A 5,000-nucleotide genomic window follows, 5' to 3' on the forward strand; every position below is an offset into this window, starting at 1 on the left:
ACCTGGGAATACAAGGTGCTGTAGATATTTTTATACTGCCAACACCGTTCTGTTGATGCATTCAATTTTCAAATGTATTCATTTATGAACCAGTAGTTAGAAGTAGAAAAGTTCAAACAGAAACCACAAAGCTCATCTACAGCCACACCACACTGGATACGCCCAATATCATCTGATCTTGGAAGCTAAGCAGTGTTGGGCCTGGTTAGTACTTGTATGGGAGACCACCTGGGAATACAAGGTGCTGTAGATAGTTTTATACTGCCAACACCGTTCTGTTGATGCATTCCATTTTCAAACGTATTCATTTATGAACCAGTAGTTAGAAGTAGAAAAGTTCTAACAGAAACCACAAAGTTCATCTACAGCCACACCACACTGGATACGCCCAATCTCATCTGATCTTGGAAGCTAAGCAGTGTTGGGCTTGGTTAGTACTTGGATGGGAGACCACCTGGGAATACAAGGTGCTGTAGATATTTTTATACTGCCAACACCGTTCTGTTGATGCATTCCATTTTAAAACGTATTCATTTATGAACCAGTAGTTAGAAGTAGAAAAGTTCTAACAGAAACCATAAAGTTCATCTACAGCAACACCACACTGGATACGCCCAATCTCATCTGATCTTGTTAGCTAAGCAGTGTTGGGCCTGGTTAGTACTTGGATGGGAGACCACCTGGGAATACAAGGTGCTGTAGATATTTTTATACTGCCAACACCGTTCTGTGTATGCATTCCATTTTCAAATGTATTCATTTATGAACCAGTAGTTAGAAGTAGAAAAGTTCAAACAGAAACCACAAAGCTCATCTACAGCCACACCACACTGGATACGCCCAATCTAATCTGATCTAGGAAGCTAAGCAGTGTTGGGCCTGGTTAGTACTTCGATGGGAGACCACCTGGGAATACAAGGTGCTGTAGATATTTTTATACTACCAACACCGTTCTGTTGATGCATTCCATTTTCAAACGTATTCATTTATGAACCAGTAGTTAGAAGTAGAAAAGTTCTAACAGAAACCATAAAGCTCATCTACAGCCACACCACACTGGATACGCCCAATCTCATCTGATCTTGGAAGCTAAGCAGTGTTGGGCCTGATTAGTACTTGGATGGGAGACCACCTGGGAATACAAGGTGCTGTAGATATTTTTATACTACCAACACCGTTCTGTTGATGCATTCCATTTTCAAACGTATTCATTTATGAACCAGTAGTTAGAAGTAGAAAAGTTCTAACAGAAACCACAAAGCTCATCTACAGCCACACCACACTGGATACGCCCAATCTCATCTGATCTAGGACGCTAAGCAGTGTTGGGCCTGGTTAGTACTTGGATGGGAGACCACCTGGGAATACATGGTGCTGTAGATATTTTTATACTACCAACACCGTTCTGTTGATGCATTCCATTTTCAAACGTATTCATTTATGAACCAGTAGTTAGAAGTAGAAAAGTTCTAACAGAAACCATAAAGCTCATCTACAGCCACACCACACTGGATACGCCCAATCTCATCTGATCTTGGAAACTAAGCAGTGTTGGGCCTGGTTAGTACTTGGATGGGAGACCACCTGGGAATACAAGGTGCTGTAGATATTTTTATACTACCAACACCGTTCTGTTGATGCATAACATTTTCAAACGTATTCATTTATGAACCAGTAGTTAGAAGTAGAAAAGTTCTAACAGAAACCACAAAGCTCATCTACAGCCACACCACACTGGATACGCCCAATCTCATCTGATCTTGGAAGCTAAGCAGTGTTGGCCTTGGTTAGTATTTGGATGGGAGACCACCTGGGAATACAAGGTGCTGTAGATATTTTTATACTGCCAACACCGTTCTGTTGATGCATTCCATTTTCAAACGTATTCATTTATGAACCAGTAGTTAGAAGTAGAAAAGTTCTAACAGAAACCACAAAGCTCATCTACAGCCACACCACACTGGATACGCCCAATCTCATCTGATCTTGGAAGCTAAGCAGTGTTGGGCCTGGTTAGTACTTGGATGGGAGACCACCTGGGAATACAAGGTGCTGTAGATATTTTTATACTGCCAACACCGTTCTGTTGATGCATTCCATTTTCAAATGTATTCATTTATGAACCAGTAGTTAGAAGTAGAAAAGTTCAAACAGAAACCACAAAGCTCATCTACAGCCACACCACACTGGATACGCCCAATCTCATCTGATCTTGGAAGCTAATCAGTGTTGGGCCTGGTTAGTACTTGGATGGGAGACCACCTGGGAATACAAGGTGCTGTAGATATGTTTATACTGCCAACACCGTTCTGTTGATGCATTCCATTTTCAAACGTATTCATTTATGAACCAGTAGTTAGAAGTAGAAAAGTTCTAACAGAAACCACAAAGCTCATCTACAGCCACACCACACTGGATACGCCCAATCTCATCTGATCTTGGAAGCTAAGCAGTGTTGGGCCTGGTTAGTACTTGGATGGGAGACCACCTGGGAATACAAGGTGCTGTAGATATTTTTATACTGCCAACACCGTTCTGTTGATGCATTCCATTTTCAAACGTATTCATTTATGAACCAGTAGTTAGAAGTAGAAAAGTTCTAACAGAAACCAGAAAGTTCATCTACAGCAACACCACACTGGATACGCCCAATCACATCTGATCTTGGAAGCTAAGCAGTGTTGGGCCTGGTTAGTACTTGGATGGGAGACCACCTGGGAATACAAGGTGCTGTAGATATTTTTATACTGCCAACACCGTTCTGTTGATGCATTTACTTTTCAAATGTATTCATTTATGAACCAGTAGTTAGAAGTAGAAAAGTTCAAACAGAAACTACAAAGTTCATCTACAGCCACACCACACTGGATACGCCCAATCTCATCTGATCTTGGAAGCTAAGCAGTGTTGGGCCTGGTCAGTACTTGTATGGGAGACCACCTGGGAATACAAGGTGCTGTAGATATTTTTTTTAATACTGCCAACACCGTTCTGTTGATGCATTCCATTTTCAAACGTATTCATTTATGAACCAGTAGTTAGAAGTAGAAAAGTTCTAACAGAAACCACAAAGTTCATCTACAGCCACACCACACTGGATATGCCCAATCACATCTGATCTTGGAAGCTAAGCAGTGTTGGGCCTGGTTAGTACTTGGATGGGAGACCACCTGGGAATACAAGGTGCTGTAGATATTTTTATACTGCCAACACCGTTCTGTTGATGCATTCCATTTTCAAACGTATTCATTTATGAACCAGTAGTTAGAAGTAGAAAAGTTCTAACAGAAACCACAAAGCTCATCTACAGCCACACCACACTGGATACGCCCAATCTCATCTGATCTTGGAAGCTAAGCAGTGTTGGGCCTGGTTAGTACTTGGATGGGAGACCACCTGGGAATACAAGGTGCTGTAGATATTTTTATACTGCCAACACCGTTCTGTTGATGCATTTACTTTTCAAATGTATTCATTTATGAACCAGTAGTTAGAAGTAGAAAAGTTCTAACAGAAACCACAAAGTTCATCTACAGCCACACCACACTGGATACGCCCAATCTCATCTGATCTTGGAAACTAAGCAGTGTTGGGCCTGGTTAGTACTTGGATGGGAGACCACCTGGGAATACAAGGTGCTGTAGATATTTTTATACTGCCAACACCGTTCTGTTGATGCATTCCATTTTCAAACGTATTCATTTATGAACCAGTAGTTAGAAGTAGAAAAGTTCTAACAGAAACCACTAAGCTCATCTACAGCCACACCACACTGGATACGCCCAATCTCATCTGATCTTGGAAGCTAAGCAGTGTTGAACCTGGTTAGTACTTGGATGGGAGACCACCTGGGAATACAAGTTGCTGTAGATATTTTTAAACTGCCAACACCGTTCTGTTGATGCATTCCATTTTCAAACGTATTCATTTATGAACCAGTAGTTAGAAGTAGAAAAGTTCTAACAGAAACCACTAAGCTCATCTACAGCCACACCACACTGGATACGCCCAATCTCATCTGATCTTGGAAGCTAAGCAGTGTTGGGCCTGGTTAGTACTTGGATGGGAGACCACCTGGGAATACAAGGTGCTGTAGATATTTTTTTTTATACTGCCAACACCGTTCTGTTGATGCATTCCATTTTCAAACGTATTCATTTATGAACCAGTAGTTAGAAGTAGAAAAGTTCTAACAGAAACCACAAAGTTCATCTACAGCCACACCACACTGGATACGCCCAATCACATCTGATCTTGGAAGCTAAGCAGTGTTGGGCCTGGTTAGTACTTGGATGGGAGACCACCTGGGAATACAAGGTGCTGTAGATATTTTTATACTACCAACACCGTTCTGTTGATGCATTCCATTTTCAAATGTATTCATTTATGAACCAGTAGTTAGAAGTAGAAAAGTACTAACAGAAACCATAAAGCTCTTCTACAGCCACACCACACTGGATATGCTCAATTTCATCTGATCTAGGAAGCTAAGCAGTGTTGGGCCTGGTTAGTACTTGGATGGGAGACCACCTGGGAATAGAAGGTGCTGTAGATATTTTTAATCTACCAACACCGTTCTGTTGATGCATTCCATTTTCAAACGTATTCATTTATGAACCAGTAGTTAGAAGTAGAAAAGTTCTAACAGAAAAAATAATGCTCATCTACAGCCACACCACACTGGATACGCCCAATCTCATCTGATCTTGGAAGCTAAGCAGTTTTGGGCCTGGTTAGTACTTGGATGGGAGACCACCTGGGAATACAAGGTGCTGTAGATATTTTTATACTACCAACACCGTTCTGTTGATGCATTCCATTTTTAAACGTATTCATTTATGAACCAGTAGTTAGAAGTAGAAAAGTTCAAACAGAAACCACAAAGCTCATCTACAGCCACACCACGCTGGATACGCCAAATCTCATCTGATCTTGGAAGCTAAGCAGTGTTGGGCCTGGTCAGTACTTGGATGGGAGACCACCTGGGAATACAAGGTACT

The 5,000-nt window shown here is 41.4% G+C and overlaps 18 non-coding genes and 5 pseudogenes across 18 annotated transcripts in view; all 23 read left to right on the plus strand.

Moving 5' to 3' along the window:
* Positions 1-27, plus strand: part of LOC135063416 (5S ribosomal RNA) — a 119-nt gene extending 92 nt beyond the window's left edge. Inside the window, exon 1 of the ribosomal RNA XR_010249748.1 lies at positions 1-27. This exon is cut by the window's left edge and continues 92 nt beyond it. This is a non-coding gene — a ribosomal RNA (5S ribosomal RNA).
* Positions 28-134: 107 nt separating this feature from the next.
* LOC134887146 (5S ribosomal RNA) lies at positions 135-253 on the plus strand (annotated as a pseudogene).
* A 107-nt stretch (positions 254-360) lies between these two features.
* LOC134902169 (5S ribosomal RNA) lies at positions 361-479 on the plus strand. The gene has a single exon (XR_010175641.1). It is a non-coding gene; the product is annotated as a 5S ribosomal RNA (ribosomal RNA).
* A 107-nt stretch (positions 480-586) lies between these two features.
* On the plus strand, positions 587-705 carry LOC134886781 (5S ribosomal RNA). Its single transcript, XR_010170856.1, has one exon. It is a non-coding gene; the product is annotated as a 5S ribosomal RNA (ribosomal RNA).
* Positions 706-812: 107 nt separating this feature from the next.
* Positions 813-931, plus strand: LOC134889023 (5S ribosomal RNA; annotated as a pseudogene).
* Positions 932-1,038: 107 nt separating this feature from the next.
* LOC134901156 (5S ribosomal RNA) lies at positions 1,039-1,157 on the plus strand. The gene has a single exon (XR_010174649.1). It is a non-coding gene; the product is annotated as a 5S ribosomal RNA (ribosomal RNA).
* Positions 1,158-1,264: 107 nt separating this feature from the next.
* LOC134884372 (5S ribosomal RNA) lies at positions 1,265-1,383 on the plus strand. The gene has a single exon (XR_010168522.1). It is a non-coding gene; the product is annotated as a 5S ribosomal RNA (ribosomal RNA).
* A 107-nt stretch (positions 1,384-1,490) lies between these two features.
* LOC135064788 (5S ribosomal RNA) lies at positions 1,491-1,609 on the plus strand. The gene has a single exon (XR_010251089.1). It is a non-coding gene; the product is annotated as a 5S ribosomal RNA (ribosomal RNA).
* Positions 1,610-1,716: 107 nt separating this feature from the next.
* LOC135066004 (5S ribosomal RNA) lies at positions 1,717-1,835 on the plus strand. Its single transcript, XR_010252267.1, has one exon. It is a non-coding gene; the product is annotated as a 5S ribosomal RNA (ribosomal RNA).
* A 107-nt stretch (positions 1,836-1,942) lies between these two features.
* LOC135063427 (5S ribosomal RNA) lies at positions 1,943-2,061 on the plus strand. The gene has a single exon (XR_010249759.1). It is a non-coding gene; the product is annotated as a 5S ribosomal RNA (ribosomal RNA).
* A 107-nt stretch (positions 2,062-2,168) lies between these two features.
* On the plus strand, positions 2,169-2,287 carry LOC135061738 (5S ribosomal RNA). The gene has a single exon (XR_010248111.1). It is a non-coding gene; the product is annotated as a 5S ribosomal RNA (ribosomal RNA).
* A 107-nt stretch (positions 2,288-2,394) lies between these two features.
* LOC135063439 (5S ribosomal RNA) lies at positions 2,395-2,513 on the plus strand. Its single transcript, XR_010249771.1, has one exon. It is a non-coding gene; the product is annotated as a 5S ribosomal RNA (ribosomal RNA).
* Positions 2,514-2,620: 107 nt separating this feature from the next.
* On the plus strand, positions 2,621-2,739 carry LOC135062537 (5S ribosomal RNA). Its single transcript, XR_010248884.1, has one exon. It is a non-coding gene; the product is annotated as a 5S ribosomal RNA (ribosomal RNA).
* A 107-nt stretch (positions 2,740-2,846) lies between these two features.
* LOC135065526 (5S ribosomal RNA) lies at positions 2,847-2,965 on the plus strand. Its single transcript, XR_010251806.1, has one exon. It is a non-coding gene; the product is annotated as a 5S ribosomal RNA (ribosomal RNA).
* A 111-nt stretch (positions 2,966-3,076) lies between these two features.
* On the plus strand, positions 3,077-3,195 carry LOC135062046 (5S ribosomal RNA). The gene has a single exon (XR_010248407.1). It is a non-coding gene; the product is annotated as a 5S ribosomal RNA (ribosomal RNA).
* A 107-nt stretch (positions 3,196-3,302) lies between these two features.
* Positions 3,303-3,421, plus strand: LOC135063451 (5S ribosomal RNA). The gene has a single exon (XR_010249782.1). It is a non-coding gene; the product is annotated as a 5S ribosomal RNA (ribosomal RNA).
* A 107-nt stretch (positions 3,422-3,528) lies between these two features.
* LOC135064789 (5S ribosomal RNA) lies at positions 3,529-3,647 on the plus strand. The gene has a single exon (XR_010251090.1). It is a non-coding gene; the product is annotated as a 5S ribosomal RNA (ribosomal RNA).
* Positions 3,648-3,754: 107 nt separating this feature from the next.
* LOC134888989 (5S ribosomal RNA) lies at positions 3,755-3,873 on the plus strand (annotated as a pseudogene).
* Positions 3,874-3,980: 107 nt separating this feature from the next.
* On the plus strand, positions 3,981-4,099 carry LOC135063462 (5S ribosomal RNA). Its single transcript, XR_010249793.1, has one exon. It is a non-coding gene; the product is annotated as a 5S ribosomal RNA (ribosomal RNA).
* Positions 4,100-4,210: 111 nt separating this feature from the next.
* Positions 4,211-4,329, plus strand: LOC134901535 (5S ribosomal RNA). The gene has a single exon (XR_010175025.1). It is a non-coding gene; the product is annotated as a 5S ribosomal RNA (ribosomal RNA).
* A 107-nt stretch (positions 4,330-4,436) lies between these two features.
* On the plus strand, positions 4,437-4,555 carry LOC134894735 (5S ribosomal RNA; annotated as a pseudogene).
* A 107-nt stretch (positions 4,556-4,662) lies between these two features.
* LOC135065498 (5S ribosomal RNA) lies at positions 4,663-4,781 on the plus strand. The gene has a single exon (XR_010251778.1). It is a non-coding gene; the product is annotated as a 5S ribosomal RNA (ribosomal RNA).
* Positions 4,782-4,888: 107 nt separating this feature from the next.
* Positions 4,889-5,000, plus strand: part of LOC134889073 (5S ribosomal RNA) — a 119-nt pseudogene continuing 7 nt past the window's right edge.

Source organism: Pseudophryne corroboree, chromosome 3, assembly GCF_028390025.1.
Source record: "Pseudophryne corroboree isolate aPseCor3 chromosome 3, aPseCor3.hap2, whole genome shotgun sequence".
In the NCBI taxonomy this organism is placed as follows: domain Eukaryota; kingdom Metazoa; phylum Chordata; class Amphibia; order Anura; family Myobatrachidae; genus Pseudophryne; species Pseudophryne corroboree.